This window comes from Pseudopipra pipra, chromosome 3 (genome assembly GCF_036250125.1).
Source record: "Pseudopipra pipra isolate bDixPip1 chromosome 3, bDixPip1.hap1, whole genome shotgun sequence".
Classification (NCBI taxonomy): domain Eukaryota; kingdom Metazoa; phylum Chordata; class Aves; order Passeriformes; family Pipridae; genus Pseudopipra; species Pseudopipra pipra.
Window position 1 is genome coordinate 73,716,831 of NC_087551.1, and position 19,714 is coordinate 73,736,544.

A 19,714-nucleotide genomic window follows, 5' to 3' on the forward strand; every position below is an offset into this window, starting at 1 on the left:
AAAAAGTAACCATCCTAGCAGAGAACTTGTATGGTTTACTATGCTTGAGGATATGTATGGAATGGATGGTTCTATACTGATATATTCCTAATAATAATAGTTTTAAAATTAACTCAAAAATTTAAAAAAAAATCCGTAAAATAATTCTGAGAAAACACAAGTAAGTACTTGTAACATTCACAGAAAGATTACATTAGAAGGGTGAGCTTCTAGATGAGTCACAGCTAGCCAAGTGGTAAACTAGTTTAGTATTTTGAAGCTTGAAATGGGTTCAGGTTTTAAAGGTTTTTTGAACCATCAATGGACTGATTCAAAACATCATATTTTGTCGTTTTTAAGTGAACTTATTTTTTTTCAAATCTCCTCTAGTGCAAAACTTGTCTGTGTTGCTTTTTATGTATCATAAGTGTTATTAGAGTAGCTTAATCAATTTGATGCCAAAGCTTATCCAGGCTTTACTGGTGCCTCCAACTGGAGTATTGAATGTTTTGGTACAAAACATTTCTTTGGTACAAAGGGTTTGAACGACAGCATACAATTTCATACTTACAGCTCAGTCTTTTAATCAGGTGTACTTCAGAACTGTATAAGTAGAATAAAATTTTCTGCTGTTTTAAAATGTCACAAATGCATATGAAGATAATTACTTGCACAGCTAATAGACTGGTTTAGTATCTTCTCTGTAGATTGCTTTCTGGCTATAGAATAGTCCTGTCAGAGTTTAATCCTTTGCAGTATACAATTTTAATCAAATGCATACACTGCTAATACTTCAAATATTATGATATGTGTACTGAGACAGAAATGTGTAGCTTGTTGAATTAGCCACCTAAAATTACTTGGCTCTCTGAAATGATTTGACAATTTCAGTAAAAAATGGGGGGTTTAATATGTATTTTGGTTTTGTTTTTTGTTTGATTTAGATATTTGGGTAAATTTCTTTTTTTTTTTTTTTCTTGATTAAGCAAGGTGAGCCAATTCAGCAATACTTACCTTGGTTGAGGGATATCTATGATTACCCAACCTATAACAACTGTCAAGAGGGAAGGTTTTGAGGTATGGCTTTCTCTTCTCTATGCTTTTTAAAATAGCCATTTTATTAGGTGTTAATTTTAGTCTCCAACATGGTAAGTTCTGATTACGATATTGATTTTCTATAAAAGTAGTTTGGTCACAGAAATCAGTTTCATGATTCTGATTCTCAGTATCCAGCTGCATACCTTCATTCCCTACCTTTACAGACAAGCTGTAGTCTGTCTTGTCTTTACCCTTCAGGGAATGTACCTACAGAAACAAAACTGGGCTAACAAACATATGTATCAAGAAAGTATTTAACAATTTAAGTACCTCTACTCACTAGAGCATTAATTTATTTTCCCAAGCTTACATCTTAGTGACAGATACAAAAACTGTAAGAGAGGTTTTTCTCATACCAGACACAAAATAAGAACTTCAATAGAACCGAAAACTCCCTCTCTTCTAGCTCTTATCTTTTCCCTTTTTGAGCTGCAACTGATTATGCAGATGTAAGGAAAGAATGCAACGTGACGTCCACAGTCTCCTCAAGTAGCATCTCTGAGTGCTGTTAGTTTTCTCTTCCTCTGAGGTGCAATCCTATTGATTGATGTATAGACAAGCGTGTCAAAACCTAACACATACGTGGGCTAGATTCATTATGTTTTCCACCTTTTGCTTCTTGTCAGTTTGATCTCCACTGGAGGGACCATAGAAGCCACTTATCATTCTTGTTGCCAAAAGGCATCTATGCTGTTCGTTTACGCAACCTTGCAGAGATATATTTAACAAATTAACAAAATAGCTACTGTCTGGACATAATTTGTAGAAATAAATATAAGTTTTGTCAATGTGCACTCATGGATATGTACAATTATGGGTAGTAATGTAGATCTAATACTTATTTTCAGACAACTGACAAAATTGGTATGGCAAAGATAATCTTTTCAGCCAGATTCTTCTTAATGTATTTTGAAAACACTTATAGACAGCCTGAAGAGGAAAAGTGTAATTTCACACAAGCTTTTAACATTTGGTTTTGTTCTCTGATTGAGAATGAAACAAAATATATCAAAATGCACTACAATAAAATTTCTGGGCCTGTGTTCCATGGAAACAGCACATGAAACCATTGAATGTATTTTCTTTTTTAAAAATATGTGGTTGACCTCATCACATGGAAGGAAACAAATGGAATGGAAGAGGATGATAACACCTTGCTACAGTGAACTCACAAGACTCAGACTTTTAAGAAAAACGAAAATTAACATCATGGAGGCTACACCATGATGTACCATACATGATAGCCCAAATCCAGCACTAGATTTTGAGGGGTGGGGTGAGGTTTTTTCACCAAGTAAATAGATGTTTCTTCTGAATTTTGGTTTAAGTACTTCATGGGCTATAAAAAGAAAAAGACACCACTTCAGTATTTTAAGTATTGTCACAATTTAAACATTTCTTATTCAGTCTTCATATTTTATGTTGCACTGTGATAAGTTGTTTTGAAGGGAAACATGACATATTTAATCCAGAAAACATTGAAACAGAATATTGCAGAAATGCCTAACCACTTACCATTTTTCCTGTGAAACAAATTTTGTATAAAATCACCATGGTGTCAAAGGTACATTTTTCTTTTCAAAGATCTCTAATATCATCTGTACAACAAGATCTGCACACAAAGGAAGCTATAACACATTTTGAAAGAATCTGTAGTGCCTCAAAAGAAAAATGTTACTAAAATACAGCACTAATTTTTGTACATCTTCCTTTTACTACAACCTTTAAAACACCCTTCAGAGAAATTGATTCTAGAGCCTTCACACAGATACCTCAACAAAAACATTTCCTATGTCAACTGGTTTTTAGAACTGAAATTCTCTAGTTAAGCAACAGCATGAACCAGAGGACTTTTCTGGACAGGGACAAAATGCAGAATCATAGAATCATTTATTTTGAAAAGAACCTTTAAGATCAAGTCCAACCATTAATCTAACACTGCCAGGTCCACCACTAAACTGTCTCTGTCATTGAAACATCTACATGTCTTTTAAATGCCTCCCAGGATGGTAGCTCCACCACTTCCCTGGGCAGCCTGTTCCAACGTTTGACAACCCTTTCAGTGAAGATATTTTTTCCTAATATCCAATCTAAACCTACCAAAGAGAATTTGAGACCATTTCATCTCATCCTATCTCTTTCACTTGGGAGAAGAGGCCAACCCTCACCTTTCTAGAACCTCCTTTCAGGTAGTTGGAGAGAGCAATAAAGTTTCCCCTGAGCCACCTTTCCTTCAGGCTAAACAACTCCCACTCCCTCAGCCACTCCTCATAAGACTTGTACTTTAGATTCTTCATCAGCTTTGTTGACTTTCTCTGGACACATTCCAGAACCCCAATGTCTTTCTAGCAATGAGGGGCCCAAAACTGAACACAGGATTCAAGGTACAGCCTCACCAGTGCTGAGGGATCACCTAGTCCTGAGGGATCACAGGGGGATCACCTAGTCCTGCTGGCCACACAATTTCTGATACAAACCAGGATACCATTGGCCTTCTTGGTCCCCTGGGCACATTGCGATCTCATGTTCAACGGACTGTTGACCAATACCTGCAGTCCTTTTCCACCAGGCAGCTTTCCAGCCATTCCTCCCCAAAGCTGTAGTGCTGTATGGGGTTACTGCGACCCAAGCACAGGACCTGTCCCTGCGCCTTGTTGAACCTCATACAATTACCCTCGGCCTATTGATCTAGCCTGTCCAGATCGCTCTATGGAGCCTTCCTACCCTCCAGCAGATCAACACTCACATAACTTTGTGATTGCCACACCTCAGATGACCTCCAAACATCACATCTGTCACGAGTCTTTCTCTGTTCGCAAAGAACAGGTCCAGCAAGGCCATTTCCTCAGTGGATTCCCTCACCAGCTGTGTCAGGAAGTTATCTTTCACACAGTGCAGGAACCCTATTGACTGTTTCCACTCTACTGTATTATATTTCCAACAGATGTTTGGTAAGTTGAAGTTCCCCAAGTCAATGTAATTGAACTATTACCCTGCATATGTGTCAAAAAAACTGCATGTTCCAATAGCAAGGGTGTTTGGCTCTCCCTTATATGAACAGATGATTGCCAACAGCACAGAATTTCAGGATACTTATGTATACATATAACCAACCAACCCTAAGCAGGTGACAGATTTTTGAAGATTAAAAAATAAAGGGAATGCCTATTTATTCACTTCCTGAGCTAGAGACATCTGGAAGGGAGAAAGGACAGTCCTCAATGGAAAACATCTCCATGACCAAGAAAGCTTTCTGCAAAGAAGAACAGAAGGATTCCCAAAAGGGAATAGGAGTGTAACTGGGATGAATGGGGATTCTAGCTGAGGGCTTATGGAGTGCTGTTCCACAATAACAGATGATCAGAGTAAATGCTTTTTTGCTTGACTGGTACAATCCTGATAATTAAAACAGTCTTCTTTCCTGCAGAAAAGACAGTCCCCTTCACAGAAATTCAGTCTTATTCAAGGAAATTAATTGACAAATGCTTAACATTTTATATGTTTAAATCACCAGTTGTGAAATCCTATTCCTTTGAAACAAGAACTTGCTGTAACTGAAATATCCAGCTTACACCAGAACTGGAATTTGCAAGTGCATAGGAGGGTCTAGTGAAGAGGGGAATTCAATAACTTTCTTGGGGAAAATTTGCAAGTTCAACTCTTTTAATTCACCAGGCATTTATATACATGCTTTTAAAAAATGTAACTGACTTTTTTTAACCAAGAAGGATTTTTTAAATTCCTTTTTTGACTTTGACACATAATTCATTAGTGTTATTTAAATACAAATTTTATATGTTCAGGATGATTATTGATGCTTTGTTTTCTTCCAAGTTATCCCACTGGGTCATAATGTATGATTTGAGACCAGTCTGTTTAGACAGTTTTAGGATATATATAATCACACTAATTTATTCCAATTCTATTTGTTTCCTTGGAGGTTTCTCAAATACTTGGATGCATTTTACTTCTCTGTCTTTCCCTTCAAAGTCACAATGAATTCCCACTAGAGGTATTGTAAGAATATATCCTCAGGGTTATGATTTATTCTTAGGCAGACTGACTAAAACTTAGTTTTCTTCTATCTCACTATTACTCAAGGGAGATTTCAAAATGTTAAGTCTCATTGGCTTAGATTCAAAGGGAATTTAGGAGCTAATGCATCTCAATCACTAATTTTTAAGCACTGGTCCCAAGGATGGGATCATAAAGATCCCTATATGATTAATTAGAGAAGTCAGACATCTTAAAATAAGCTACAAAAAAATGTGCATGCTAAAGAGGGATCTACGTACACATTTAATTCTTCTTCCGTTTTGAGAAGATACAGCCTATGACTCTCACTTGTCCTGTCCAGGGAACTGTTCTATCTCACCTATTCTGGATGCCAGGATGAACATATCAGATATATATTGAAAATGTTTTCACTTTACATAGAGTAAGCGATACCACTCACTCAAGAAGGAGTAGGCTGCTAGATTTTAATCTTGTGATAAAAGCCTTCAAGAAAGGTGTGAGAAAACCTGAAAGCTGTATTTTCCAAGATTTACCTTGTCGTTTCATTCACTGACTTTCATTTGTATCACAGATGCTTTGGTTATGTTTATGGTGGCAAGTAGAATGGACTAGGACTAACATGGATATGATTAAATTTTCATTTGTCCCTCATACAGGAGGCCTTATCCATAGTGCTTGGCAGGAATATCCTTAGCTTTTTTCAAAAACTTTCGTAATTTGTTCTTCTTCAGACTACTTTGCACAACCTGCAAAGGCATTAGCAATCATGAACCAAAATGGTTAAAGAGCATCAGATCTTCAACTTTATGTCCTGAACATTAAGTTTACTAGTATAAGTATGACCTTTATGGCCTAGGATGAAATGCAAGACCTGATTTTCAGGGGAAAGCATTACTACTACACAACTGTTAAGAATTGCTGCCTCTTATTTTCACTTTAGCCTGGCAAGTTTATTCCCCTAGAATAGGTGGTGGGTGGGGGGCACATCACTCACTTTTATGTAGAAAATAGATGTGAAGTTGATTTCCTATAGAGAAGACCAAAAAATAACCCCAACCAACAAAAACAAACCAGCTTTCTCACATTTTAGAGGAACAGTGTAATACAAAAGAGAAATTTCAAAATGGGTTTGATAAAAGTCTTGACGAGAAACAATCTGATGTGGGAGCCCAAACCCAACTTTCAGCAAAGGAAAACAAGGGCTGACAAAAACCTCGTGATCTGAAGGAGCTGGACCCTTCTCACAAGACCTGTTAAAGTTCTACCTCATGGATCAAGCTTGGCTCCAGCAGAAATCAGAAAGGACTTTTGAGATGATTGTATCAAACCATGTCTAAACCCCTGTAATCCCTCTATCCCCCATGTAATCCTACTAGAAGAAAAATTAACTATTTGGAAATCGCAGTAAAAATTTGTGTAACTCCCCAATTAACATAGGTTGTCCCCTTCATTAACATACAGCCCCAGATGCCTTTAAAATAGTGTTCTCATGTTCAATAAATCATTCCAGTTTCCCCATACTGGGATCGTGTCTAGCTTTTATTTTTCAGACTGCCACTATCTGAGAAACGATTTTATGAATCCTAATGAGGCAAGGACAAGAGAAGTGAATCAAGCTATCCAGTTAAAACAGATGAATTTTTGGTCATATGCAAAGGCAGAAGGTCAATGCAGTGGATGAGGTTTTCAGGATCATAGTTCTGTGCTATTATAATTCTAGTGATTATAATTTTATTTTCGTTAATTTATTCCATGACTTCAGATTAGTATAAGAAATGTCTTCCCTATTTCAGACTGATCTGCACTTTAGTCAGATATGATGGTTTCTTCTGATGTATAAACACATGCAAGCAGGAAAAGGATAAATGTGCATACATCTTGTGCTCTGATGCCATGATGGTCCTGCAGTGTCCAGGAACAAATAGTGAGTCCCACAAATAAAAGAGTCATAAACTGGACTGTCTTTGCTTGACTTGTAACCTGAATAACTATGGTTTGTAAGGCAGCTACTTTTTTCAGGCGCAGCCAGGGTAAAGGAAGTATTAGATACCATGGGAAATGTTATATAGACAGTAACCCTAAACAGTCACACAGTGCATGCTCCGTTTCAGGAAGATACATGCAGAACATATATGCAAAAAAAAGGAAATATAACACAAAGACTGCTAGTCAAAACCAGAAATACTGTGTGCATTGTAAAACCTTTGACTTAACATTTACAAAAAAGCCCACTGTGATTATAGCCTAATGCTAACGGAAACATTCATGTAATTCATATTTATGACCTTAGTGAGAACCAGCTCAACTTGAGTACAGATGGCCAGACATTTCCCAGGGAAATATTTTCACTGAAAAACATTTCACTGGTTCTGAATGCTTTGATTGACTCTTCTCAGGTTTGACTACATTTTGCCAAATCAAAGGCAAATCCTCCAGTCCTGCCAGGAAGCTTCAAAGCAATCAATCTACTGCTGCCAAGTTTGGCAGGTCTGGGACTGATCAACCAGAATATTTCCAGAACAGAAAACCTGAAAGCTTTGACTGTCAAAAGCTGGGATAGGTTCACATAACTAATTTGTTCTGGGTCAATCTACATAATGGATTTGCCCTGGAATTACTGACCCTGGAAGCAGTTGGGTATGGTGTTTCCAGGTCTGGAATGAATTGTCTGGTAACTGAACAATTACCAAGATCCTGTGGCTTGAGAGTCCACAGAGTGGGGCTGATGGTCTTAATAAAGCCTCCTTAGAGTCTGTGAGGCACAGTGCAGAAAAGCTCTGAAGGGCTCAGGTGATCTCTTAGACATTGCTGTAGCAGTAAATCTGATGAGAAACTTGTTTAAACATGTCTTAAAATGGCTTTTGGTGGTCTCTTTGCAAACACATGCTTCTTCTTCCCAACACCCCCCACGACAAGTGTTATCCCATGCAAGAATATCCTGAGAAGATATCCTGAGGTGTTCTCATTGGCCCCTTTTAACCCCTTCCTATTCGTTGTTAACTCCGTCCTGCAACCTGTAATTGGTTACTCTGTGAATCCTCCTAACCCTATAAATGTAACCCCCCCAACAATAAACGCTCTCTTCCCTCCTCTCCACGCTGGTGTGCTGTCTCTTTGCCAGTCATGAGACCACGTGGGTGGAAAGAGGGGAGAGCACCTCTCCCCTCCAGGCTCAGGGCCTGAAGAAACCCCTGATGCTGGAGTTCCCTTTCCCTATCCTTCAAGCCGTCGGAAATGGTTCCTCAAATGGAAATGGAATTAGAACTGGGCCGCCCCATGCCATGGGGGGAAAGGGATCCAGACATTGCAAGCTGTACGCAAAATCCAGGACCTACAAGCCCCCACGGGCTTTTTCATTCTGCCTTTTAATCTTGTCTGCATGGTGAATCATTCTGAAGACTTCCAGAGCTGCTCAGCAGTGCTACTTGTCAATTCCTCTAGTCTAGTGTCTTAGGCTCAAATGTGGCACTTTCAGAAATTCTTCTTTTATGGAAAGCTATATGTATATATATGTTTACATATACATATATATGTGATTATATATAGAAACACAGATACTCATATACATACATGTATATATGCACACACATATGCATACATATAAAAAGATACGTCTATGTATGTATGTGTGTTTGAATTTAATTCCAGGAAGCAAGTCAGTCTCAGGGACCCAATGACAAGAAACCATTAAAAAGGGTAATCTCCACAAAATGTCACACTTATGGAAGAATCTAATGAATGCAGAAAAGCCACCAAGTAGTCTGTTCTATATAGCAATAGAGACACCACAATACAAAAGATGCCTTTATTTGTAAGAAAAGTAGTGTTACAAAAGTAAAGAAAGCAATCTGGAATAAGAAGCATACTTTCATTGTTCTTCTCAGCTACATAAGTTTTAAAGGTACATTCTCTATTTTTTATTTTTTTTCGCCCTTAGATTATTTTATTATTGCAGTCAAACTTCAAATCAAATTTTAAAGGAACAATTCTCTGAGTTTTTGGTCACTTATCTCTTTTCTCTCTCTTGCCAGGGCACTCCATTTTTGAATTTAGCTGAATCAGCATGAATCCAACTGTGAACTGTAAAACAGTTTTGGAAAACCACTCAGTATTTCATTTCAATGTTAGCACACAATGCCATCCAATATCAACCCCAAAAAAGTATTATAGCTTGTAAAGCAGATTTCTAAAGGTTTATTTCCACATTTGACATGTGATTTTTATCTGACCCATTCAAACAACTCCCGCACAAAATGAGGAAATCAGTATTGTTAGGATTCTAAGTGTATTCATACAGTTTCTACTTCTTTTATTCCTTTTTTTCTAAAAAGCAATAAGAAATTTCATTAGTTCTAAGAATTGAGTGTTAAACACTAGGTATCTGAAAAAAGATAGCTTAAAATAAAAACTTTAAGTAAATTAAAACCAAACTGAAACACAACCAAAGAGAAAAAAAACCCACCGCTGCTGACTCCTTGTGTTCTGTTAATTGATGTCCTTTAATGAGTCTTAATTACTTAAAATGAACAAGAAAATCTGAAATACATCTGCATTTCTGGCGTATTTTCATGATCTATATATAACTTTATATAAAGAAGTCTATTGAATTTATGGAAAAATACATATCTAGGTATTAGCAAGTTGTGCTGATGGATAATAGAAGACCAAACAAGATTAATTAATTAATATTAGGCAACTCAGCAAGTTGGTGCCAAGCCAAAGAAATTGAAACTCCTTTATTTAATCCAGGTGTAAGATCACTCTTTGGGAAATGGCAAAAACACAGCATCTTTAGTATCTCAAGGTGTAGGGATAGTTGAAACTTTGGAAGAATTTGTAACAGAAAGCTACAACTCATTTTGCTTAGGAAGACTGCAAAATGCCTTCTCAAAAAGGTTAGATTTTTTTTTTCCTTCTGCAGTGGGAGTTGCAGAGAGAAAGCTGTGTTATCTCTCTCTGCTATACTGGAGAGAGATAAGCCTCACAAACATGTACAAGGCCCCAGCAGCTGAGAGAAGGTGTGAAGGATAGGGAAGAGAAGACAGAAGGTCCTGGAGAGGACAGGGTCTTGCCTTTTCTCCCTGGTGCCCAGTGCTTCTACAGCACTGAGAGGTATTTGTAAGCTTTTTGTGCTCTAGCCTTCTAAATAAACTTTTTGAATTCTTTCCACTGCCTTGGCATTTCTGGGGATACCTGCAATATCTTACCTTACACAAGGGTTGGTCTCAAGAAAATGTTGTGTAAGGGTAATAAAGAGGGCAAAGTACTGCAATGAAAACAACACTTAAAAAGTAAAGTAGGGATGATATCCTTCTGGGCTTGTGGGCTAGGGAAGAAAGGATGTCAAAGTTTACCTAGAAGATATAAAAATTCGTTGGTTGAACATATGTGAGATAGTGGGATAACTTCTTGGAAAAAAAAACTGGGGATACAAGACCTATCTTAATTGTTGTGGAATTTCTTGCTTCAGACAGACAGAACATAATGAAAAAGATTTATTTTGCATTTAAAATAACAATAGAAGAAAGAGCTGGAAGAAATGGGGGATCCTCTGAAAAGTTTAGCAAAGATAGTTTAGCTCTGCATTGAAATATTTTGCCTTCTTTTAGATGAGTTTGATAAATGAACATTTAAAAAAATACAAAAGTGACTTAGTGACCTTAAACTGGGACTTTCTGGCTGAAAAGCACCCACATTACTGAAAGTGCTTCAGACATACAGGTGAAAGTAATCTGTAGACTAGTACATGTGTTCATACACTCTATTGCTATCCTATCTGAATGTCACAGTGCCACATGCACCAAAATGGGATCATAAAAATACAGAAATGGCTTAGCTGATCTCATCTGGACTTATAAAAGAAAAGTTCAGATAGGCCTGACCTGCAGTAATGTATTGCAAAATCCAAAGGAGACTGAGCCTACATATAAACAGTTACCTATAACTTCAGCTTCAGATCTGAAGTCAGAGGCAATATATCTAAAATAAAAAAATATCATAAAGTTAATAGTTTGGACACTAAAGTTTTCTTTCATTACTTCTTTCCTCAGTGGTGAAAGTAATAGTTGGTTTTGACCTCATGACAGCTCAGGAGACAGGTGCCAGCCAAACAACACAGAGGATTTCATCATTTTCATTTTAGGAAAACTGAAGGAAGATCACATGCTGGGCAGGAAAGCATGAAGATTGTTTGATAAGATTCCATTAAAGTGAGCTGACAGCAAGGTTAGAAGTGAACTGGGAAAACCTCACCTGGGTAATATCTGGGAAAGAAACAATCAGCTTGACATTTCACATTATCAAAATGAAAGTCAAGTGTTCCTTTTTAAAGGCAGTACATCCAATACTGGGATCCATCTAACGCATTCTGACTGAAGAAATCATTTTCTTCCTGTGGTGAACATGACAGAAGAAAAGTTCTAAAATCACACTAAATATTGTAAGAAGTATTGCTGTAAGTGTTCTGTATCTTGCCTTGCTGCATGATGATATTCAAAGATTCATTTAATGTTAAGCTAACTCCATTTTTGATTTTTTTTTTATTTAAATATTCTGTCATAGCCTCATTAGCATCTGATTACTAAGCAGTTAGTTAAGGAAAAGGACAAAGAAGGAAAATTAGATGCAACATTATAGGGCATATTTTCACCTTGATGAGCAAGAGAAACTCATTAGGGGTTTCTGAAAGTCATACACATGCTTCAGAGGAATAATGTCCTCAAGGTATTTTGTAATTATCAAAATGCTAAAGAAACAATATCTATTTTTTATAGATAAAAGAGCAATTTGTCAATAACAGATAGGAATACACGTAAGGAAAAAACTATATAGACAGGAGAAATATAATTAGACAGTTAAGGAATTGCTTTTTTTTGATGTGATGGAAGGAAAAAGGAATTGTAAGAATAAGATAACTGTAATTTGAAAGCTAAAATTTTTAAATGTATACAGAAATTAGTAACAGTTTCTTCACTGCTTGGCAAGGGCTTCTGAATGTTGTCTTCTATTCCTTTTTGGAAGGGAAGGAGGATGTGGGATTTGAAAGAAATAGCTGAGTACTGCTGAACACCAAACAAAATGCATATGTGATCTGACCAGGTACAAACTAAACCCTCTGGAAATGAAACAATAGTGCATTAAGATTTCAAGCAGGAAAGGCACAGCCTCCATTAGCCATGTGTGTGGTGCTTCAGTGCTCTGCTGGAAGAGACAGAATATGCAGTGTTTGACAGGATCAGCTTCAACTCCCATCACTCACATATATACGCACACACATAGCAGACGAGTTATTTCCCTTAAATTCATATTATCATTGACTTAGTTTTGGATTATGAATTTTTTTTCTAGTTTGCCAGTGACACACTGACTCAAACACTTAAAAAATCATCAAAATCTGAATAGCACTGTCAGCAAAATGGCTTTATCAGAAAATACAGAGAAGTTCTATTTCCCACCCACTATCATTAGCTTAGCCTTGTAGAGGAACTAAAATCACCCTATCAGCTTAAATTCATGAAAAGGGTAAGCTCCTGAACAGCATTTAGAAACATTTGGGTTCAGGTGAACTATTGTTATTCACACATGCTGCCTTCTGAAATCTGGACAGTTTGTACAGAGGTATTCTCAGCTCCAATTTACCAGGGTAAGAAGTTTTAGCCCTGACATAGAGAAAGTAGCATAACCTGTTCTGACCTTTCAGGAGACACCTGAAAGAACCAATACTTATGGGTCAATGACCATCATGTACACTCTGTTGATTTGCAAAGTCTTATTAATATGCATCTGTTTCCTTTCTGAATTATTTATTTCTTGACCAGACACAGGATTACCCTACAGTGCATTTAGGAATTTATTTCTTTTTGTTTTACTACTACACCATGGCCACAATGCATCTGTAATAAATGTTGCCTTTTTCACCAAATTCATCTTGAAGACTTAAATATATGAGATCAACCACAAGAGCTCCTCAGTAGCAGCAGTGTGTGATTTAAGGATCAAATTAGGTTCTATTCTTCCTGTGAAAATGTTAATGGTCATCACATAGAAGTGTGTAACGGCTTCGAAAGCAAAGGCTGATGAGAAAAGGTTTTGGGTATTAAAAGTGACAAGCTGGCAGCACTGTATTCCTTCTGTAATCAGAAAGGAGGAGAATCTCTAGTTGCATCCGAATTAGTAACATTTTGATGCTCGGTCACATGTTACTTTTGCCAAAGCTGTGCAGTTAGTGCAGCTGCCCTTCCACAGAGAGATCTCTAGGAGCATTGAAGTATCTGTGTGCAAGAACATGAGGATAAAACTAAGCCAGTATTTTTTATTAATTAAATTTTATTTATACAAGAGGACCTACAATAACTATACCAAATAAAGTGAACTGAGAAAAATACAAAAGCCAAAATACAATCATTGTATAAAGTATATTTTATAAATTTTATATTCTACATTTTTAGACAATTCAAATAAAAACAATGCAAAGTAAACAACAGGAACAGAAATAAACCACTGGGAACACATAGAAAATGTGTAGGCAAATGTAGATAAATGTCACTCTGAGCCAGAAACCCATCCCTGTTGAACAATGATGTTTCTATCTCAGGCATTGTTTCAATAGTCCCAATAACAAAATTCCCGCCACAGATTTCAATCCTAGATTCCCCTCATTATTCAGACCAGTAGATATCATGTCATTTGACAATGGAACATTCCCATACCTCCAAAGATAATAATTTATGGACTGTAACGTTGTAAAGCATTACAGATTAGCGCTGAGTGCTGCTGGAATAGGTTCTTAGTTCTATCTCCCCAGTTAAAAGGAGAACCAATCAGACTTAAGCAAAATTAAGTCTTTAAATCAAATTTCACAAATGGGAAATATAGGTTTGCTCGGTTATTTTGATTCAGTAATCATTTTGATACCAGAATAAATCAACAAAGAAACTCTTGGGATAGGCAAACAATTTTTTTCACTACTGTGACTTGAGAAGCTACTAACGCTGTCCACAGGAATAATGCAATTGACTGTGTGTAAAATCACAATAGTGACAGTAGTGGTCTGGAAATAACTGTTTTGAAATAAGCTAATTTAGGTGCCAGCTGCAGATTAGCAGAGTTTTATGTATGCTTTCAAAGTTGAGAAGCCATGCAATGTCAAGCCTGTATGGTTACTGCAGATGTCTCTAGTTTTCTCAGCTGCTTTTACAGCCACTTGGCATTGCAATCACATTGCACAGTGGGGCAGTCTGAGCACAGCAAAAGGGTTTATGAGGAACCAGTACTTAAGTATGGGGTCTTCCTCATAGTCCTCTAACATATGTAGGAGGAATTTGAAACCAGGATGGGTAATGTCATTAAATAATTTATTTGCACCCAGTACTTCAGTGTGCAGATTCCTATAAAACATGTGGAAAACAATACTGCAAGTAGCCTGTTTCCAAGAAAGCACATGGCCTCAGGCTCCTGCCTGTTCTCTTGCTTCAGTGAGGTTGAAATCTGCTCTTCACACAAAGATTATTCACAGATACTTTCTAGTTCTCTCCTTGGGTGAATGGGCTGGAATCCAATGCAAAAATGACACCTGTTTTTCGTAGTTTTCTTGTTTTATATAAAGTTTGTATTCGTTATTAATGGGGACTTAGAGATTATTTATGCATTATTTATTATAGAAGGACGTTTTTATTGTCCTTTTTTTTTTTCACATCCATAAGGATGTGTAACAAAAAAAGCCAAAATCAGGAAGAAGGATTTTTTTACTATTATTTTATTAGGAAATCTAAAAGAGAGGACTATTATATTTTAATCATATAGTTACTATTTTTAAGCCAATCATAAGGTGATAAATGTCAAGTCATTAGTTTGAAAAGTTTAGAGTCAACTCAATGCTAGTTCTTGGCCTGAGTATCTTTTCTTTTTTCTATTTTTATTCTATGGCATATTGACAATTTTTGTGATGCACACAATAAGCAAAGAGAACATAAAAAGAGCTCTAAATTGCAAAGCATCTTGTTTTGAGAAGAGGGAATTCAATAATCTTTTTTTGGAAATGGAAAGGTGAACAGAATTTAAAGCCTTCAAAAAGGCACAGTCTAAAATTATAATGGTTAGTGCTAGTGAGCAAGTTAGAATATTACTCCTGTTATGCCAGTTGGCATGCAAGACTTCCACTTAGCAATAAAGAATGTTGCTAATGTGCCTCGAGTGTTTCTAAATTCAAATTAAATACTTCCTCATTTTGTGTGTATGCTGGGACCATTCTTTCATGGCTTGAATAGATCAAACTGTGTTACTCAGGCTGCTGTGCCCAGCTTGATGTAAAGATGAGAAAAAATAAGATAATTTTAGAGGTTGTTTTTGACTCAGAGTTTCTTAGCTCATAGTTTTACTTTATGAAAGAACTTACCAGTTGAAATCATGTATGTATTAACAGTAACAAGCATTGCAATGTCAGGACAGGTTAACAATCCTTCATATCTAGAAAGCTTCACACTAACCAGTGTGGCATACATTAAAAATAGAATTAAAGCCATCAAATGCATGTCACCTATGGCAAAAAAAATGTTTTTCTTTATCTGTTTAGTAATCATTTGAGATACTTATTTTGCCATTACAAATTCCTTTTTTTCCTGCATATTCATATCTAGGTTTTCTTGAAACTGAAAATACTTATTTTCTCTAATTTGATCTGATTTAAAAGCTATGATTTTCAGAACATACTGAGAACTTCCCACTCAGTGATACTTCATTTGAGTATAGAAAAAGATAAGACATCCAAAATGATTACTTATTTGTGCAAACCTGGAAATAAATATGTAATATTTCCCTGAGTGTTCTTTAGGCATTTGCTTTTGAAAGAGTTCATAGCAATGACCTAAAATTCAAATCACATGAGTTAGCTCAATAGACAAATTTTGATTCTGTATGCAGCACCTAAACTGGGCTGCTACAGCTTGTCTGTGAGAAGGTGTCAATTCAGAAAAGGCTAGAAACCCTAATTGTGCCATTTTGTGGTTGAGTCATGCAGAGGAAGTGCTTGCTTTAGTCCTGTGTTCTCCTTCTCTCTGAGTGCATATAAAATGGTACAGTAGGCTGGCAGTAAGAAAATAATTTCCCTTTCTGTTTGCATAGTATGTAACATTTTGACTTACTATAAATTAACACAAAACTTCATCCTTAAAAGCATCTCTGTTCACCTCTATCAGTGCTGTCTAGGACTTTTCCTCATAGGGGAACACTGTGAAAAACTGATCTTGCTTTATTTCCAGTTTGGCTTGAAGGTCAATGAAGATATTTTGTCTCATTTGACTAATTGAAATTCCTTTGAACAGCCCAACTGCAGAAGTTTAACTCATAATTAAATGCTGAGATCATATTTCCTGTGCAAGATATGGTGGGTGGGGAGAAATATGAACAAGAACAAAATCAAAAACCAACAAGCTAAAAAATACTTTGGAAGAGAAAGAATTTATTTTAGGACCATAAATGCTTAATGTTAGACAAATATTTTTTTTTCTTCCTCAGACTAATATAATTGTATGTGACTTTAACAGGTCAGTGTGAAATTTTGCAAGGTAATTGTCTGCTACAGAATTTTTTGCAAAGTTTCAGCAAAAGAGGTCCTGTAGAAAGACATAAAAAACTGGTGGTTATATTCTCAAAAGTCATTTTATTGTTTGTTTGTTTAATCTTTACTGCACATGAATTCATTCAGAGGTGAAACAGTTCATGAATGGCTGTGCCAAGCATTGTAAGCAAGATCTGGTACCATCATTGCCCTGCAAACCAATTCCCAGAGGGCACAGGGACGCACAGGGACACACAGGGAATCAGTGCAGTGGCATCAGAAAATCTCTTGAAAATCTCTCAAAACTAGAAATAGAACATAGTAAAGTAAAAAGTGTGGAAATCATCACACGATGATAGGGAGAGAGATAAGGTAAAAGAGACCAATGAACAAGGACAGAAATGTAACCCACGTGTATCTCCATATATATTTATGCTGTGCACATAATGAGGCAAGGGACAAAGAAAGCATATGACAATATGACTACTTAAGCACATCCTGCCCACAGGATAAAATTAAATGTTAGAGTCCTCAATGTGATGTTAGAAAAAACTGTGAAACCAGTGAAGAAAATGGCTATTTGCAAATCCCTACAAGGAAATAATCTTCCTTTGGCATTCTACACTTAATCTTGTTCCATGGAGTGTGCTAACCTATTAATATCATCATTTGCTCACTCAGGCTCAAGGGGTGGAGGTATCTATTGTCTCTAAATGTCAGCATCATGTATCTGCATTTTCTACTGACTTCTATGGCATTATCATTTTCTTTTTACTTTGTCAAAACCCTGGAAAATCACATTTTTAGCACATCATCATTATTAAAGATAAAAAGCCAAGTTCTAAGGAGAAATTGCAAGATTAGACTTGCATATATAACCCTTATTTTCTACACTGTTATATACAGAACTGGAATCTGTTCTTAAATGTGTGATCACATGTTCTCATGAGCTGCATGAACATAAGACATTTTTCCCAGTGATTCCTGTCTCATTTTGTTCACAAAACTGATATAGCCTGAATAATAAGCATTTGTTTATGTTTTCCTTCTTCTAATTTTTTTAGCATTTTGTTTCTGATTTTTCAGAATATTGCACACACAGTTGTTTAGTTTTACTTTTTTTTTATCCTTGTGAGCAGACCATTTTAAACCCAAATCTTCCTCATTGTCATATAGCCACTTGTTCTAGAATTATCATTTCACTCCATGCTAGTCATCATTTGTATAATTCGGCAGAGGTTTCTAACAGAGTGAAGCAACATTCTCCAGCACCATCAGGAAAAAAGAAGTCTTCAAAACTTACAAGATAAAACTTAGTGTTATACCTGCCTGAAAACATCCTGTAAGAAAACTTACTTTCCTCATATATGCACCAGCAAATACAATATATAGCATAAGACTAAACTCTAGGAAACTTCAATGATTTCTTTTTTTTTTAACTATGGAAATCCTTAGATTTTTTTGTGATTTATTAGATTCAACATCTACCACTATACAAAAAAAAAGAAGTTTCTGTTCTAATCCTGTATTTGTTCATGCCCAACTATCAGAAGCACTCTCCACAAAAACTAGAATCATCTCTACACCGATGATTTTTTTTGGTCTATTTTAACTTTTTTTCTTTTTTTTCTGCAGTAAATATTTAGCCATTTGAATATGAATTGAGTAGGAAAAGAAACTTTTTTAATTATTGTTACATTAAAAATAAATAGATCTCATAGCCATTTATTTTCCATGAGTTCTGCAATCAAAAGAATTGAAGTTCATTTGAAAGCTACATCTTTACAAAATAACCTTCAGTGAGGAACAGTGTCTTTGACTGTCCTATAGGAAATTCGTTTTGATTTGTCAGAATGACAAGCCTTTGAAAACTGTGGACTGAAAATACACAGTAGACTTTTTGCTAAGCTCATAAAGTGCCCAACTGAGAAAGGATTCATTGCACATGAATAAGAGCTAAATTAGCTGTGTATTGAAAAGTCTCATTAAATCCAAGGCTGTAAGTCCTTGGCAGGACTTGGGTCCTAGTGAACTGTTCTGCATATTTTGTCACGTACTCTGGAGAGATCACTATTCTGATGTGCTATAAGAACTCTTCAGCATTCTTTGGCTGATCTGAACTATACACCATATCTTACAGTAAATCTAAAAATAGTTTTTTGGGTTTTTTCCTTTTTTTGCTTCTTGGGGAGGGGGTGTAATTTACTTGATTTTCCTTTATGACATCTTTTTTTAAAGAGGAAATGTGTTACACTAGAAGGGAGGAATTAGAAATGCTGTACTCAATTCTTTACCTCATATCTCTTTTAAGCATTAACTTAACATTTCATAACATAAGGAGTATATACAAAGAAGACTGTGTACTTGTATATGTGTCTATAAAACTGGGATATTATTCCTAAAGTTTGGGAAAAGATCTATTAGACAAGGTTTTCTCACTTTTGGAATCATGGACACCTAATTTGGAGAAAATAAACTTGAGTGTCTTTCTGTCTTCATTTTAACTGATCAAGTAACTTTCAGGAGATTAAAAAATGCAGCCATTGTTCCTCTGGGTTGATATAATTACTTTGATGAGAAAGGCTCTTACTTCATTTTCTATTACATATGAAGCACAAATATACTTTTCAGTGCATTATTTGACAAAATTTTTATGAAAATGAATGAAATAAAAATTATCACTTTTGTAGGCATAGAAGAACCAGATCAAGACAATGTTTATGATGCATGTTTACCAATAATAGAAAAGTGCAGTTTTACACATTATTTTTGTACGTGTGCATCCCTTTGAACATGTTCACTAAATGTGAATTTCCAGAAAGTACTGTACTTTAATAAGGATACTAGCTGGTTTTCAAATATTTTGGGTGCCACAAGCAAGTAAATATATATGTAACAATCCCCAGAGTGAAATCCACACTGAACTGATGAAGTTAGCCAAAATTTGTATGAATCAATGTTTTTTCTGTCCTCTGTGCAGCAGACAATTTGCATAATTTTAGGCTGTTACTAATGAGATTACTTTTCTATCACATTATCAGCTTCATTTTCTGTTGTTCATGGGGA

The 19,714-nt window shown here is 36.0% G+C and overlaps 1 long non-coding RNA gene across 1 annotated transcript; it reads left to right on the forward strand.

The window, feature by feature from the left end:
* Positions 1–962: 962 nt before the first annotated feature.
* LOC135410600 (uncharacterized) lies at positions 963–10,200 on the forward strand. The gene is made up of 3 exons (XR_010428770.1): positions 963–1,056; positions 6,888–7,018; positions 10,016–10,200. It is a non-coding gene; the product is annotated as an uncharacterized LOC135410600 (long non-coding RNA).
* The last annotated feature ends 9,514 nt before the right edge of the window (positions 10,201–19,714 follow it).